The sequence below is a fragment of the Engystomops pustulosus genome, chromosome 3 (genome assembly GCF_040894005.1).
Source record: "Engystomops pustulosus chromosome 3, aEngPut4.maternal, whole genome shotgun sequence".
NCBI lineage: Eukaryota > Metazoa > Chordata > Amphibia > Anura > Leptodactylidae > Engystomops > Engystomops pustulosus.
The window spans coordinates 169,030,324-169,048,796 of record NC_092413.1 but is presented as its reverse complement, the minus strand read 5'-3'; the positions used below and the strand labels follow the sequence as shown (position 1 = coordinate 169,048,796).

The 18,473-nt window shown below is 46.0% G+C and overlaps 2 pseudogenes; one reads left to right on the top strand and one right to left on the bottom strand.

Moving 5' to 3' along the window:
* Nucleotides 1-6,948: 6,948 nt before the first annotated feature.
* On the bottom strand, nt 6,949-8,148 carry LOC140122883 (zinc finger and BTB domain-containing protein 2 pseudogene; annotated as a pseudogene).
* A 7-nt stretch (nt 8,149-8,155) lies between these two features.
* Nucleotides 8,156-15,486, top strand: LOC140122882 (zinc finger and BTB domain-containing protein 2-like; annotated as a pseudogene).
* The last annotated feature ends 2,987 nt before the right edge of the window (nt 15,487-18,473 follow it).

Sequence of the window (18,473 nt, the reverse complement as noted above, 5' to 3'; positions counted from 1 at the left end):
TAGCAAATACACACATAGAGCATACATACATCAATCTATACACACATATATAGGGTCTTACTTACATTTCTTGTAGACCAGCTGCTGTGCAGTGGGAGGCTGTTTTTTCGGGAAGCCGCGGAAGTAGTAGGCCGGCTACAGAGTGGGACGAGTGGGCGGCCGCGAAGGAAGTGGACCGGTGGTGTAGAGACTGGGCTGCGGATGGACTAAGTTGGCGTGGAAGTGAACTAGGTTGAAGAAGTGGACCAGCCGGGCGGCTGCATACAGAGTTGGGCGGCCGCATACAGGGTGGCCCGGGCGAGCACATTAGGACTAGGCCGGCGTGCGAAGTAGGCGGTCCCAGCATCCACAGATAGAAAGGTGGGGCCATCCAAAACAAAAGTGGAAAGGGGGAGTCTGCCTGAAATGTGTTTTGGCCAAACCCCTCCCACTTTCGTTTTGGATGCATTTAAAAACGCCATGAAAATGCCACGTGGAAAGGCATTCTCAATACATTTTGTAGCTGGGATAATATAAACAGTCTTTTTATATGAGAACAAGGTCTCTAAGAGAAGCAGTGCGTTCATTAACATTTTGGGAAAATCTCTTAAAGGGGAGGTTCTGGTATATTCAAGCTAACCTATAGCATTTCAGTATTTTATCAACTTCTCACGCCCTCTGCAAGGGTTTTTTTGTTCTGATATACACGACTGCCTGCTGTGAAATAAACACAGTGATTGGAGTGCAGCTTATGATCAAGTGTCTGTGTCTAGTCTGTGCCCGTTATCCCAAGCGCTGGGAACAAAGATCCAGAAATTTGGCAAGCACCTTACAATTGTAAAAGGGCTGTTTGAACCCTAGATAAAGATCGTTAACAACATCCCGCAGCGATTCTTACCCATGTGTTCCTGAAAACCCAATTTTAGGGAATGTTCTAATGCGGGGGTGTCATTGTCAAACCCATTTCACCAGGGGCCACATCAGACTTGTGGTTACCTTAACTTGAACCGGTCCCAAGTCTGTAGTGATGTCTTTCAGAAGTGCTGAAGTTTCTCCTGATCCTGCCTTGATGGGGTAGCAGGACTGGGGCTGGTCAGACATCTGCCCCCACAGGGGGTGGTTTTCCCCTTTAAATGGGGCTTTTATAAATGCTCCAGTTACAGGGGAAAACTTGTAATAAAAAAAATGTCCCCCAGGGGTCTTTTATAGTCTCATGGGGTACATATAAAGTAAAAAAAATAATAAATAAATATTTAGAAATAAACATAGAAATTTTCCAATAAATGAAAAAAAAATCCTTCTTTACACTATCACCATAGTCGTATGTTGGCCCGAGACATATTGGGGCACATTTACTTACCTGGTCCTGCGCGTTCCCCGATCCGGAATGTCTGACGAGAATGAACTGTACCGCGATTCACTTACATCGTGCGCCCGATATCCTGCATGTGTCGCTTCCCCGCTCGGGTCCACTGGAGTTCACCATCTTCTTCCCAGTCTGACGGCCCGCCCCCCGATCTGTGTCACGGGAAAGCCGACGCGATTGCGTCACAATCCGATCGTGTGTGACACAATCCCCAACGTGATCCCCGAAATGTTGGAAAACCTGACGGAAATGTGGGCGAGGGACCTTAGTAAATAAGCCCCATTATATATCAAAATGACTGTCACACACTAGGGCAGTGATGGCGAACCTTTTATAGACTGAGTGCCCAAACTACAATCAAAACCCACTTATTTTCCCTGATGTGCCAACGTGCCATTTTAAGCAGTAACTTATAGCTACCTATAATTCCACATCTTTCAATTGTATCCGGCACCAATACAGTTGAAAGAAGGAGGGCAAATTCAGACTATCATTGTAGCTTCTCTCCAGGGTCTCTCTGTACATGAATAATGGTAGGTCCAGTAGGATGACCTCCAAAGATAATGCACTTCTTTCAACACCTTCTCAATTTTTAAGCAGTTACAAATAGCCAATGAAGTGTCGCTGTAAAATAGGGCTGAGCTCAGCATCTCATAAATTGCCTAGGACTGCAGGAAGATTTAATTGATTTGTTCCTGTTTGGTGAACTCAGTCCTGGGGTGATGGCCTGAGTGCCCACAGAAAGGGCCCTGAGTGCCACCTCTGGCACTAGTGCCATAGGTTCGCCATCACTGCACTAGGGAATTAATTTGTAATAATCAGCATTTTGAAAATGTAAAAAATATAAATACTATAAATAAAAAAAAAAATCTTTTCCTTTTTTGTGTAACTTAACCCCGACGCGCACCGTACTAGTACGGCGCGCACCAGGTCCCGGTGCATGGAGAGGGCTCACGGGCCGAGCCCTCTCCATAGCCGGTAAGTCTTTGCTGCATATTGCAGCAAAGGCTTACCGGTAACACCCGCGATCGGTGCTAGCATGGGTGCCGCCATCTTGCCGCGGATCGCCGGTCCCCGATGACGTCACGGGGAGCGGTGATCCGTTGCCATGACAGCTTCGGGTCTCATGAAGGCCCGAAGCCGTCTCGTTTTAACCCATTCATTACAATCTGCTATCAGCACATTGTAATGAATGAGGAGTAAAATGCCCATATACTGCCATATTGCAGTATGGCAGTATATGGTAGGATCGATCAGACAACCTAGGGTTAAAGTACCTAGGGAGCCTGAAAAATAGTAAAAGTAAAAGAAAAAAAAATTATAATAAAAAAACCTAAAAATTCAAATCACCCCCCTTTCCCTAGAACTGATATTAACCCCTTAAGGACGGAGGGTTTTTCGCCTCATTTCTCGCTCTCCAACTTCAAAAATCCCTAACTTTTTCATTTTTCCGTGTACAGACCTGTGTGAGGGCTTATTTTGTGCGTAACGAATTTTACTTTCCCGCAATGTTATTTATTTTAACATGCCGTGTACTGCGAAGCTGAAAAAAAATTCCAAATGTGGAAAAATTGAAAAAAAACCGCACGTGCGTCACGTTCTTGTGGGCTCAGTTTTTACGACTTTCACTCTTCGCTCCAAATAACATGCCTACTTTATTCTTTGGTTCGGTGCGATCGCGGTGATACCAAATTTATACAGGTTTTATTGTGTTTTAATACATTTTCAAAAATTAAACGAATGTGTACAAAAAAGAAAAATTTTTTTTTGCCATCTTCTGACGCTAATAACTTTTTCATACTTTGGCGCACGGAGATGTGTGAGGGGTCATTTTTTGCGAAATGAGGCGACGTTTTCATTGCTACCATTTTGAGGTCTGTGCGACATTTTGATCATTTTTTATTTCATTTTTTATGTTATGTAAAAAGGTGTAAAAGTCGCATTTCGGACATTTGGGCGCCATTTCCCGCCTCGGAGGTCACCGCCGGCCGTAACCGTTTTTATATTTTGATAGATCGGGCATTTTGGGACGCGGCGATACCTAATATGTTTGTGATTTTTACTGTTTGTTATGTTTTATATCCGTTCTAGGGAAAGGGGGGTGATTTGAACTTTTAATATTTTATTGATTTTTTTTATTTTTTAAACTTTTTTTTTTCTTTTTTTTTTCACTATCTTTTAGACCATCTAGGGTACATTAACCCTAGATGGTCAGATCGCTGCTACCATATACTGCAATACTACAGTATTGCAATATATGGCATTTTTGCAGCACATTCATTACAATGAGCCACTGGCTCATTGTAACGAATATGCAGCTGCCAGATAGCCTCGTGTCAAAAGAAGACACGAGGCTACCATGGCAACCGATCGCCGCCCCCCGATGACGTTCGGGGGCGTGGCGATCGAAAAAAAGATGGCGGCGCCCGCGCGCCGCCGTCTTTTAAACGCCGCCGGCGACTTTGCCGGCGGCGTTTAGGGGGTTAATAGCCGCGATCGGTGCAGGCACCGACCGCGGTTATTAGCGGTGGGGGTTTTGTGCAAAATGCAAAAACCCCCACCTCTGTATGAAGAGGACTCAGCCCGTGAGCCCTCTTCATACATCCCTTATACCTCTGCGCCGTAGAGCTACGGCGCAGAGCGTTAAGGGGTTAATATTAATAAACTGTAAAAATCATAAACACATTAGGTATCACCGTGTCCGAAAATGCCCAATCTATCAAAATATGATAATGTTTTTTCACTGCGTTTAACCCCGTAACGGAAAATAGCGTCCAAAGTCAAAAATGATATTTTTTTCCCTTTTTGGAAAATATAAAAAAATTAATAAAAAGTGATCAAAAGGTCGTACAGTCCTAAAAATGATATCAATGAAAATGCCATCAAAAGTTACAAAAAATGACACCACCCACAGCTCCGTACACCAAAGTATGAAAAAGTTATTAGAGCCAGAAGTTGGCAAAATAAAAAAAAATAATTTTGTACAGGAGGTTTTAATTTTTTTAAATGTATGAAAACATTATAAAACCTCTACAAATTTGGTATCCACGTAATTGTAGCAACCCAAAGAATAAAGTAGACATGTCATTTGTGGCGCTCTGTGAAAGCTGTAATATCCAAGCCCACAAGAAAACGTCGCAAATGTGTTTTTTCACCATTTTCACTGCATTTGGAATTTTTTTCCTGTTTCCCAGTACACACCACGGAATATTAAATACCGTCACTACGAAGTGCAATTTGTTACGCAGAAAATAAGCCATAACAGAGCTCGTTATGTGGAAAAATAAAAAAGTTATAGATTTTTGAAGGTGGGGAAAAATGGAAGTGAAAAACTAAAAAAGGCCAAGTCGTTAAGGGGTTAAATCCCCTCAGAAAACTAAAAAAAAAAAAATCCTTTACTATTTTAAGGAGCAGGCAAAATAAACTTACAGCAATACGTCAATACCCAATTTTGGGACGTTTTTTAACGCGTTAATGCATGCGTTTTATTAACGCATGCGTTAACATTGCGTTTACAAACGTAAACGGTAATGTAATTAGGCAAATCACCTCTCATCAGCTGTTGTATATGCGTTTCAAACGCAATGAAAACGCACTCAAAACGCAACGTGTGAACGCGCCCTTATGCTGAGTTAAGTTCCAGTCTGCAGCATTCGGGCCGGGAGATCCTGGCAGCATATGCTGTGAGTGTGATGCGAGTTCAGCTGTTTTACAACTGTGTGAATGGGGTCTTGCACTTAATACAAAGGGTTGACCAAGAAGAATTTCTTGAGTGTCAAAAGGACACAGAAAGAGGTTGACAGGACCCCCAAATTGTGATTTTAGGGGCAAAACTGTGTTATCGAGATAGGATTTAATTTTTCACCCTATGTGTTTTTTCTGCTACACCGAAACCATCCACTCAAAATGATGGCAGTGGATGGTTTGATCCCGATAGACCCCGAGTGCAGTGAGGCAGAGGTCACTGTGCACATTGGGAGGTGTTCTGACCCCGCACTTGGGGTCTGGCAGTAAGGTATAGGCATGGGACTCTTTCCCCCGGCTGTATAACATCAGACCTACTGACAGATTCTATTTAGAGTGGACGGTCACTAACTTTACCCCCAGGAAAGTATTTCTGTGGTCTGCAAGTCATGAGATCTGATGATGGAAGCACAAAACTCAGCCGGGGACTGCAGCAAGAGAAGAAAATACTCAAAAAAAAGTGAAATAAGATTGTTTTAACCCAACATTAACCATTTATTACATTCAGGGTGACGTTACTGGTGGGAATACTTTACATAACTATCAGGCGTAGTGTTATTACCACTATTGTGCTCCTTTATATGGACAGAACAGGGTAAGGGCTGCGGTGTGAAGGGTTGTCATTGTCTCCAGTATTTTCTATGGCGGCTCCGGAACTCCTATGACCGAAAACCAGTGTCAAGGTCGGATCTCCATGTGTCCCGGGCGTGTATGTGCTACAGGTCACCGGCCTCAGGTCATTGCCCCTGCACTAGGCTCCGTGTGAGCGCAGACACCTGACACTGCGCAGCCACTGCTCATTGCTCAATATAGTGACCGCGTTACGTCTGAGACCCACCACATCTGTTCTACGTATCCGTGCACCACGTCTTCCGCAGCCGGATCTACATTCTATTCTGGGACGTGACGCGCGCGTTGACGTCACACGTCAGATTTGTAACTAGAGTGATGCGCATGCCTGGGAACATTAACCCTTTCCCTCCCCCTCTCGCAGTCAGCGGTGGCACCTATCTCTTATAAATATCACTTTGTCAAAAACTACAGGAAGTGAATGAAATTCCCTTGTATACAAATTTTATCACGACAGTAAATATACAGTAGGGGAGGCTTAAAGAATATAGGACTCATTCACAGTACAGTATATATACCTCCCAACTTTTAGGGGAGTGAAAGAAGGACAAAAAGATCCTCCCCCTTTTTTTCTTTGTCCTCCTGTATCCTCCTGTCCTCCAGACTCCTCATGTCCTCCAGCCTCCTGTCCTCCAGTCTCCTTATCCTGTGGCCCCTGTCCTCCACCCTCTCCTGTGGCCCCTGTCGTCCAGCCGCCCCCGTCCTCCAGCCTCCTCATGTTGTAGCCTCCGGTTCTCCAGCCTCATCCTTTGGCCTCCTGTCCTCCAGTCTCCTCATCCTGTAGCCTCCTGTCCTCCAGACACCTCCTGTTGACCCTGTCCTCCAACCTTCTCCTGTAGCCCCTGTCCTCCAACCTCCTCCTTCTGTCTTTAAGCCACATCTTCCTTTCCTCCAGCCTCCTCCTGTCATCCAGCCTCCTCCTGCAGTCCCCCAGCCTGCTCCATCATCCTCCTGAACTCCAACCTCCTTCTATCCTCCAGCCTCCTCCTCCAACATCTTCCTCCTGTCCCCAAGCCTTCTCCTGTTCTCCTGCCTCCTATCCCATAGTCTCTTCTACAAACACATTTCTTCTAAACTTCAGTAGTTCTACTGATATCAGAAAAAGCCGTTACATAGTCCCAGTTCTATTAGGAAGAGGGGAAAATATAAGACGTTTCAAGGTTCTGCAATAACTCACTGCTGAACTGCAGTAAGGGTAAAAGGGACGGAAGAGATACAAATGAAAGATGCTATAGGTAAAAAAAAATACAGGTGCTGCATTTGAACGGCTTGCCTGTGTGGATGTACATATGCTCCCGCCAATGGCTTTTACTTTCGACCACAAATGGTGCACTCATATTTTCTATGTTTGACTTCTCGTTCCTGATCATCCAGTTCCAAATGATCTAAATCTGCAATATCTGTAGGGGGCGGTGTCTCAGCCTGTTGTTGACCATCAATGATTGGAGAATCGGAGATTTGGGGCACTTCACTGTCACTGATTATGCCAGTCTCGGCAGGTTCCATTGATTCTTTTCCCATTTCTGATCCACTGGTACAGAATGAAGGAGAGATGCTGGTTTCTGTCTGCCCAGTAGAAGCACTTAATGGAATTCCTGTGTGGAGCTGGAGGTGATCACACAGGCTACTTCTCAAATTGAGACGCCTACCACGCAAATGACAAGCGTAATACTTGGGGAAACTTCCATTTCGTTTCATGATGCTCGGCTTAACATGAGCAATAGTTAGGGATGAGTTTTGTTCTTCAAAGAGTCTTCCATGCTGTTTTCCTACAGGGTAGAAGCTGCGGGAAGGACAGAAGAGGTTGGCTCTGGAGACATAGGCGCTTGTTCAGAATCGGAGAATGTTAAATTTGTCCTGTTTGCTGCAGGAATCGATGATGGAAGCTGAGATAATGGCACATTATCGGATGATGCATCCTGATTTATTCTCATGGCTTGTGGTCGAGTCTCACGATTATTTTTTATCAACAGCAGGGGTAACTTTAGATGGAGGCCTTATCTGATGATCTGCTATTTGAATTCCATAAAGAGAGGATGCAATTGGGAAGACCTGATCTGGGTGGGAAAATATGCCATGGCTTGAAATGCTAGCCTCCTGAATTAGAGGAAAGGCATGCAAAAACTTAATGCCTTAAGTTCAAGTCACACAGGATGAATCAGTGGAGGTGCCATCTTTCCAGTGTACATCAGGTGTAAAAGATAACTGAAAATATCTGGTTGGATGTCAGGTGATTTCAAGCAAACACATTCACCTGTCTGGTGTACAAAAAACATCTTGAAATAGTTAGAAAAAGATGCAAGAACCGATTTGTGTGCCTTAAAGCTTGTAAACATCCCCAAGGCAACTGTGCAGTCACACAAGAATCCAAATTCTCTCTGGGCATTTAACTGCTGCAGAAATGTTAGTCCGTGATTGGCCAAATTCATCTTCTCAATGGAGCCTGCTGTGCGTCTGCTGCGGATCCCAGAGCCTGTGCTCGGTGCGTGCTGCCTCCTCCGGTGTCTTGTGCTCCTTTACCAGAGGAAGACTCTCCATAGCATGGAAGACTCTCCAAGTGAAGAACAAAATTCATCCCTTACCATTGCTCATGTTAAGCCGAGCATCATGAAACGAAATGGAAGTTTCCCCAAGTATTATGTGTGTCATTTGTGTGGTAGGCGTCTCAATTTGAGAAGCAGCCTGTGGGAACACCACCAGCTCCACACAGGAATTCAATTAAGTGCTTCTACTGGGCAGCATCTCTCCTTCATTCTGCAACAGTGGATCAGAAATGGGAAAAGAATCAATCTAACCTGCTGAGACTGGCATAATCAATGACAGTCAAATGCCCCAGATCTTCAATTCTCCAATCATTGATGGTCAACAACAGGCTGAGACACCCCCCCCCCCCCCTACAGATATCATGGATATAGATCATTTGGAACTGGCTGATCTTATAGATTTATATCTGGGGCTCAAACCCCTAATCATTGTAAGGTGACTTTCAAATTAAATGAGTCTGTGTCCAGCGCTGGAATTTGACTAACTTGAATGAAAAGACAAGACCTGTCCTTGCAGGAAGTTAGCAAACAAGACTGATAAGTTTATTGAGGGACGGACATTTATTGAAAACCATAAGGCACTTTACATAATTGGGTGTTCTCACCCAGGAAATGTAACACTATTGGATGTAAGCACACAAAGGAGTCTGATACTATTGGCTACATGCAAATACTGAAACTTCCCAGGTGCTTGCCTGGATACCTTCCACTAGGTGGTGCTAGTGAGCACTAAGTCTTTGTGTTCAGAGGGAAACACCCAAACTTAGTTATCACTACACAAAGTTATATGACTTGAATGCTGAATCTTTAAAATGTCCGACAATACGTAAGATGGTGTCTGAGTCCAGTGTAATATCTTTAACATTTCCCCCCTTTTGAGCTTTGCATGGCCTGTAACTGTTGTCCAGAGTGACCTCCTCAAACTCCAGGTACCCACAGGTAGGCTAAGCCCTTACCTGCTGGACTTGTTAACTCTTCACCAGTTCCCCTGGAGGCCAGTCACTCGGGGGTTACAGGCCTGCATACTCAAATTACATAATTGTGTTTCCATAGTTTATGGGTTTATTAACAGGCTGGTTCTTCAACAAGACGGTATCCTCCACACCGGGACTTCTCCTGTCATGGTTCTTACCACCTGGACGGCCATCTGGGACATGGTGGACTTGATGAGGGGGACCACACAACACGCAATAAGTGACGAGAGCAAAATCACAATCCCCAATATCACCCCCACTTAAAGGAAACCCTTCCAATCCCCCAACTACAAAGTGAAGGACAAAGTGTCCACCCCAGAGTTTCTCTCGAGTTCCCTGGACAGTCCTTCAATCTCATGGGTAATGGATCCATAGGGGGCGATGTCATCCGGGATGTACATGCGACAAGCCACTCCCACCATCTTACAGACTCCTCCCTTCTCAGCAAGGATCATGTCCAAAGCCGTGCGGTTCTGGGAAGCATCTCGGATACAATCACAAATCTCTGTTGATTACAATACAACCAGTTAACCCAACCAACATCTTTACTCATAGCTCTCTGGGGAATAATGGACTCTAGACCTGCCCATATCTGATTGTGGGCCTTGTACTCATCTGGGACCCCCCTTGGTGCTCTCACTGTATCCATATAAACGTTGTCATCTAGGTGCTTCTCTCAGACCCCCAGAATCCTTTGGGATTCTCCACCTTTACTTTATGTGTCCGATCAAACTTATCCCTGGGGATCACGAGGAAGGAATGCACAAATGTTATCACAGTACACTCACCTTCCCAGCCTCTAGGCCTGACCTGACTCTCCTTTCCCCACAAATCCTGTACATCAGACACTGCTAATACAGGGTTACCTGTGCTGTCAATGTTATAGAAGGTCATTGTCTTGTTGCACCAACCGTAGGTAAAGTCTCCTACCCTGGGGGCATCCTGGTCACCCCTATAGATACAGTGATAGTCATAGTTGGGGTGTCCCTGAGCATACAGTCAGTCAGAAGAGACCAGCTAGCAGGAAGAATAAGTAAGCGTGGAAGCGTGCTGACTTCCCTCTAGCTTCACAGATGTGGCACTGGTCAGCAGGACTTGGAAAGGACCATCTTAGCGAGGCACCAGACTCTCTCTCTGGTGTCTCTTTACCATCACATAGGCTCCGGGCTTCAGGTTATGTATCCTGAGGTCTCTGTCTGGATCTGAAAAAGTAATCAGAAACACTTTTGCAGACCTTTTCCAAGGCCTGGCTCAACTGTGTGGCATGTTCCACCTGGTTTCCTGCCATCAGCTATAGGATCTATGGGAAGTAGGGGCCTAGTCTGGGTGCATAGCCAAAAAATACTTCAAAGGGGGACAATCCCATCTTTCTGTTGGGGGTGTTCCTAACTGAATGGTGGGCAGCAGAAAAGCACTTGCACCATGGTTTCCCTGTTACTTCCATGGCCTCCTGGATCTCTAACTTAAGAGTGCAGCTTAATTTTCCGATCCCACCACTAACTTGGGAAGGGTAAGGGGTGTGCAGGGTCTGTTCTACACCCAGGAGGGACAAGGTTTCAGTCTTTACCTGTCCAGTGAAGTGGGTTCTGCGACCGGACTCTATGGTCTCTGGAAGTCCAAACCTGCAGAAAAATCTCACTCACCAACTTCTTGGCTGCAGCTCTGGCAGTAGCCTTGGTCATGGGAGAAGCTTCTGGCCACCCTGGAAAGAGATCAATGCACACAAGCACGTACTCCTACGTGCCACTTTTGGTAGCTGGATAAAATCCATCTGCAGTCTTTGGCAGGGATACAGCGGCTTGGGTGTCACCTTCCGTGGGGTCTTTACCACCTTACCCGGGTTGTGGCGGGCACAGACTATAAAGGCTTTCACTAGTCTAGTGACAGGGGTAGTAATGCCCGGGCAAACCACTTATGGTTTATGAGCACTAGCATGGCCATTTTGGATGTGTATGTCCGTAGGCTACTTGACTTACTGTCAGGTGCAGGGCTCTGGGCAGGCACACCCTCTCTCCCAGCATCCAGGTCCCATAGGCATCTGGGCTCCAGCTTTCCTCCACACTCCCTTCACTTCTGATGACTCTCGGGCCACCAGGGACTGGCACCTGTGGATCAAACTTTTAGCTTAGAACTCAGCGCTGAGACTTCAGGACAGTCTCTGGACTCCATCTGTGCAGCTGCCTTCGCCATCCCGTCAGCCACATACTTGCCCTTGGCTTGTGGAGTTACCAAATTGTGTGTGCTTTTACTTTTACTATCCTCACCTCTTGTGGAAGTAAGAGAGCATCCATGAGCTCTATAAACAGTGTGCCATGCTTAACGGGGGTCCCTGCAGAGGTGAGGAAATCTCTAGCCTTCCATATGGGTTCATAGTCGTGTTTAGACCCAAGGACTATACCTTGAGTATAGATGTTCGCCCTTTTACCTTCCACCAGCTGTAGCGCTTCCCTGAGTGCCATCACTTCACCTCCTGCGCTGACCTGTGTGGAGGGAGTGGTTCTGCTTGTACTACCTCATGTGCGCCACTGACCACTGTATATCCAGTGTAGAACCGTCTGTCCTCTCCCGCAGACCTGGAGCCATCTATGAGAAAAAACTCAACATCTGGGTTAATCACCCTTCTCTCCCCCCTCTCTGAATCCTGGAAGACTGGCGATAGAATGAAGGATTCAGAGCTGTGCACCTTATCAGTGTGTCCTGGGGCATCAGGAGTGCACACTGGAGTCTGAGCTGTCTGGCCTTTGCTCAGATGCTTGGGCTGTACTTGGGTGAGGCCACTGTGCAAGGTATGTGGGGTTTGAGTTTGCAACTCACTGGCCTTGCTGAGCAGATTGCTGGCTGCAGCTACTGACACATGAGGGGCTCCCCTCACGACTGAGTCTAACCGGGCCTAATAATGGGCCACTGGGGAGGCCACCACGTTCCTGGACTCGACACCTGTGGCGTGGCCTAGATACTCAGTGCAAAATAAAACATAAGTTTGATCCGGTGGGATGTACCTAGGGCCGGGGCACACAGGATTTCTCAGCTTAAGGCTATAGAAGGCATCAATTGCCTCCTGACTAAGGGCAAATGGAGAAGAGGCAATGCAGTCAGAGGGGCAACATCAGGCTGGAGGCAGCAGACCTTATCCCAGGCTGCAGGAGCTGGCCAGTCCTAGAAACATGTGCAGAGGCTTAGGACCTCGGGACAGGGGAATATTCTGGACTGCCAGCTTTCTTTCCTCTGTCAGGTGTCTGCCTGTGGCTGAGAAGCAGTGGCCTAGGAAGACCACCTTCTCCTGGCAGTACTGGAGTTTGTCTTAGGAAACTTTACAACCCTTCTGGAACAGAAAACACATAAGGTCAATAAATGCATCCTGGCAAACAAAAACAGAAGGTCCTCCGCATACTGAAAAGGAGGACATCCAGTAAGGGGCTAGTCTGCCAGTCTACTCCCTGTAGGGCCGTGTAGTATGGAGTACTGGCTGGGGGAGTTTTACCCCCTTTGTGGGAATCGGCATCAGGTATACTGGATTACTACACTGGTAAAGGCAAATAGGTCCTGGCAATCCTCATGTAGGGGCACAGAGAGGAAAACATTTGCCAACAGGGAAGAGTTCTACAATGAAAGGCACTAACTCTATTTGGGGGGGGGGGGCTTTCAGAAGAGGGGGACTATTCTTGCTGACATCCTTGTCCATTACCACCCCCCTTGTCCCGCCCTGTTGGGGCCGTCTACATTTCCTAGAGTGTGTCTCTTTGTATTCTTATCACAAGCAAATTCCTTTAAGTCTTTTAGATTGTCAGCTCTGTCTCCCCCACTCAACACAGATGCTTTCTGTGTGCTCTTCAAGGCCACTTCTCACAGACATAGATAAGACAAAACAAAGCCCAGCTGCACAGAGATCTCCCCCTGATTAACTCTTTCAACTCCAGAAAGCAGGTACCAGAGACTGCAACACTTTTTCTAGTAATTTTTCTGCAATTGTCAGAATCAAATAAGTTTTAAAATAAAATAAACAAACAGCATTGCACACTCAAGACCCTTAGCAAATGTTTGCAATTAGTGAAAATATTCACATGCTGGCATTTATTTCAAACATCCGCCAGGATGCCTCAAGGGTGAAGCTGCTATCCTAGAACTAGCCTACAGTGCAGAGTTATAGGCAAGTAACTTTCAGGGACTTGAAAAGAATATACTGTCTTAAGATGGCCACCACTAAAAGATGGTAGGGGGTGTCATCTTCTCTAACCCCCAGATACGGGGGTGGAGTCTAAGAGGGTGCTGGTCTGCATTCCAAAAGATTTTTTTTTTTTTTTTTTTAATGAGCACTCTCTAGGATTCCTGTCCCTCTGCCCTGGTCCGTCCGTAGTCACTGGTCTAAGTCTCCAGTAATCAACCCCATCCACTTTCCTTTGTCATTAACTCTCTACTTACATCAAAACAACCTTCTGCCTGGGCGTGCCACTTTTTGTCTTTGAGCCAGCCACCATTTTCATCAAGTGCTGTCTCCCACCTTTGCACACTCAGGGGATCATCTAACATACCCAAAAACTTCAATACCTCATAACTTCCTTTAACCCACTCTTTACCTTTCCTGTGTGACACTATGTCAGTTGCCTTTTTAGGTCTGCAGTGTCCAGCTACAGTCTTACTTTGCTCACTACCCATTTTGTGGAATCTGTGGAATACCTGATTTTGTTCAAGGGCTATAGATATCCTCCGTACATACAGCTCCAGACTACCCCGCTAACTATCAGTAAGTACAAATTAGAGACCTTCACACAATATTTCAGAAATCAAGGAGAACCCTCAACTGTAAAATTCCCGTCAGTGTCCCTCTTGCCTCTACTGTCCTTTCCACATCACGGGGCCGCATCAATCCCGAAGGAAAGATACGTAATTTGGCCAGAATTTGTCTCTGCAAACTTCCAGATTCTATCCGTGCTTACATGAACGAAAATCTCCACCATCACAAACTTTCTGAACTACATCAACAATTCACAAGAGGGCACTGCAGACCTTTTTCTACAACATACATTGTCACGTCCAGTCTCTGTCCATCACCTTACAAGATATCCTTTGCCGAAATTATAGTGAACATACTATTATATATGGACATGTAAGGCAAAGTACATAATATCACACAAGGAGATGACCTTACCCAGTCCCTTTCAGCCAGTGAAACAGAACTACAGTCAAGGTAGACAAAAATAGACTTGACTTACCCCGACGAGCGCTCATTGTCAGTTCTGGTCACTGGCTGCCTGGACTCTTGTGGAGGTCACCTCGATGGTTAGATGTCCATAAAAGTATGGCCACCCAGGAAACGCCAATTCTTATAGATTTATATCTGGGGCTCAAACCCCTAATCATTGTAAGGTGACTTTCAAATTAAATGAGTCTGTGTCCAGCGCTGGAATTTGACTAACTTGAATGAAAAGACAAGACCTGTCCTTGCAGGAAGTTAGCAAACAAGACTGATAAGTTTATTGAGGGACGGACATTTATAGAAAACCATAAGGCACTTTACATAGGCGTGTAATTAGGAAAGCAGCAACTATAATTGGGTGTTCTCACCCAGGAAATGTAACACTATTGGATGTAAGCACACAAAGGAGTCTGATACTATTGGCTACATGCGAATACTGAAACTTCCCAGGTGCTTGCCTGGATACCTTCCACTAGGTGGTGCTAGTGAGCACTAAGTCTTTGTGTTCAGAGGGAAACACCCAAACTTAGTTATCACTACACAAAGTTATATGACTTGAATGCTGAATCTTTAAAATGTCCGACAATACGTAAGGTGTCTGAGTCCAGTGTAATATCTTTAACACTGATCAGGAACGAGAAGTCAAACGTAGAAAATACGAGTGCACCATTTAGCCATTGGCAGGAGCATATGTACATCCACACAGGCAAGTTGTTCAAATGCAGCACCTGTGACAAAAGCTTTTGCAGGGCAAATCAAGCTGCGAGGCATGTTTGTCTAATGAGTGCAGATACCTACACAGTGGAGGATAAGCAGACTCTAGAGCTGTGTTCCTTTGATGAAAATGGAACTAACAACATGTTAGTTCAAACAAATAAACGTTATAAGTATAACTAGTGTGAGAAAACAATTTCCACACCCAACAAGGTGGTTAAACATACGTGCCAAGCTCAAAAACCAGACGTCTTCAGACGTGCTCTCGAAGAAGAAGGGAAGTCCATCTTGTTAAGTAGTGGGGACTCCAGAAAATGCTATGCTATTTTACTATTTTACTAGTATGCTATGCTACTCTATGCTAACAACCATTAAAAAAGAGCAAGAAACTGTACTAGACTAGTTTTGATGACTGTGTATATCCTCAACTTCCTACATTATATATATATATATATATATATATATATATATATTTATTATTTTTTTACCTAGAGCATCTTTCATTTCTATCTCTTCCATCCCTTTTACCCTTTTGCAGTTCAGCAGTGAGTTATTGCAGAGCGTTGAGACTTCTTATATTTTCTTTTACCCTCTTGATAATAGAACTGGAACTATGTAATGGCTTCCCTGATATCAGTAGAACTACCCCAGTCTCTTGTAGCATCCTCATGTCCTCCAGCCTTCTCCTCCTGTCTGTTATCCTCCTGTCCTCCAGAATCCTCCTGTCCTCCAGCCTCCTCCCACAGCTCCCCTGTCTGCCAGCCTCCTCCTGTCCGCCAGCCTCCTCCTCCTGTCCTCTAGTCCCCTGTCCTCTATCCTCCTCCTGTAGCTTCCAGCCTCCTCATGTACTCTAGCCCCCCCTGTTCTCTATCCTCCTCCTATCCTCCAGCATCCTCCTGTCCCCCAGCCTCCTACTCCTGTCCTCCAGCCCCCCCTGTCCTCTATCCTCCCCTTATACCCCAGCATCTTCCTGTCCCCCAGCCTCCTCCTCCTGTCCCCCATCCTCCTACTACTATCCTCCAGCATCCTGCTGTCCCCAAGCCTCCTTCTCCTATCCCCCAACCTACTCCTCTTGTTCTCTATCCTAACCCTGACCTCCAGCCTCCCCTGTCCTCTATCGTCCTCCTGGCATCCAGCCTCCTCTTATTGTGGTCCCCGTACCTCGTTTCCCCACAGTCACTCTCTCTTCTCACTGCAGTCACTCTCTCTTCTCCTGGGCTCCGACTGATGGAGGGGACAGGGCCATCTGAGGGTCAGAGCAGACATCATGTGAGGAGGTAGCAGGGGCTGATGCGGGACGGGCAGGGGGAACCTGAGACATTCTCCCAGCCACCCGTCACGGCAGGATAGAGCCCAAATATACTGCATACCTTCAAATCCGGGACAGTTGGGACGTATGCAGTATATTTGTTTTCCTTTTCCACTTGTCCTTGTGACCACCATAGGATTTATATACACTGATGCTGCTTTTTGGAGATGGGGAGCGAGTTATGGAGGGCGTATGCTAGCTGTACAGTCAGCAGCTAGCATGTGGCCGCAATATAAGTGTATTGTGCACACAAATGTGTTACTATATCTCACCGTCGCCGGAGAAAAGATGTGCTGTATACTTTGCTGTACGTATGGCACTACAGCACACCTTCCTAGTATGTTACATGGGACTGTGGGTCTGGTGCGGGCTGAAGTGTATGTTACATGGGACTGTATGGCTGGTGTGCGCTGAGGTGTATGTTGCATGGGACTGCATGGCTGTGCGGGCTGAGGAGTATGTTATGTGGGACTGCGTGTCTGGTAGGGGTTTAGATGTATTTTACATGGGACTGCATATCTGGAAGGTGAAGGTAGATATAAAGATGTGTTACTGGGGATGAGGCGGCTGTATGTAGCTGCGTTACTGGGGGTGAGTTGGCTGTATGTAGCTGTGTTACTGGGGATGAGTCGGCTGTATGTAGCTGTGTTACTTGGGGCAAGGTGGCTGTATGTAGCTGTGTTACTGGGGATGAGGTGGCTGTATCTAGATGTGTTACTGGGGATGAGGTGGCTGTATGTAGCTGTGTTACTTGGAGCTAGGTGGCTGTATGTAGCTGTGTTACTGGGGATGAGGCGGCTGTATGTAGCTGTGTTACTGGGGATGAGGCGGCTGTATGTAGCTGTGCTACTTGGGGCAAGGCGGCTGTATGTAGCTGTGTTACTGGGGGCGAGGCGGCTGTATGTAGCTGTGTTACTGGGGGCGTGGCGGCTGTATTTAGCTGTGTAACTGGGGACGAGGCAGCTGTATTTAGCTTTGTTACTGGGGAGGAGGCGGCTGTATGTAGCTGTGTAACTGGGGACGAGGCAGCTGTATGTAGCTGTATTAATGGGGGTGAGGCGGCTGTAGGTAGCGGTGTTACTGGGGATGAGGCGGCTGTATGTAGCTGTGTTACTGGGGGCAAGGCGGCTGTATGTAGCGGTGTTACTGGGGATGAGGCGGCTGTATGTAGCTGTGTTACTGGGGGCGAGGCGGCTGTATGTAGCTGCGTTATTGGGGACGAGGCGGCTGTATGTAGCTGTGTTACTGGGGATGAGGCTGCTGTATGTAGCTGTGTTACTGGGGGTGAGACGGCTGTATGTAGCTGTGTATCTAGGGACGAGGCAGCTGTATGTAGCTGTGTTACTGGGGAGGAGACGGCTGTATGTAGCGGTGTTACTGGGGATGAGGTGGCTGTATGTAGCTGTGTTACTGCTCAGATAGTGGATAATGAACAGGAAGATGTGTTTATATGCTACACTCAGTGGGGGCCTCCACAAGATTTTGCGCCCAGGGGCCCCCACCAACCTTAATCCAGCCTTGCCTGGATCTTTGAGTTTACCATGCCTGACTTTGATGGTAGATTTCCTTTAAGGAAAGCAACCAAACCATAAGCGATAGGCCAAGGTTTTGTATGCACAAAGCTTTAATGTTCAGCAAGAAATCCACTTTTCCATGGTTCAATCAATAAGAGATTCTTAACAAGCTACTGATGCTGAAAAAATTTCTCCCTCTCTATAACACTGAGAACATTCTGTAGTAGTTACTGAATGTTCCCTATGACAGGGTGTCATTTCCTTCTGGATTCCCTGCAATTGCAGATGTACAGTACAAATTAATTGTTTCGAAAGCACAAAAGCACAGACGTAAGACTCATCAGTGTGAAAAAAAAACAAGATATGATTTTTTAAAATATTTTCCTAAAGCATGATTCATTTGTATGCGGTTTTGTTCATATGGTTAGTTGTACCAGTTCTGGGTGTTTTGGAGATCTGCCATGGTATGAAAGTTCTCTTTGTATAGTATATTGTGTCACATATTT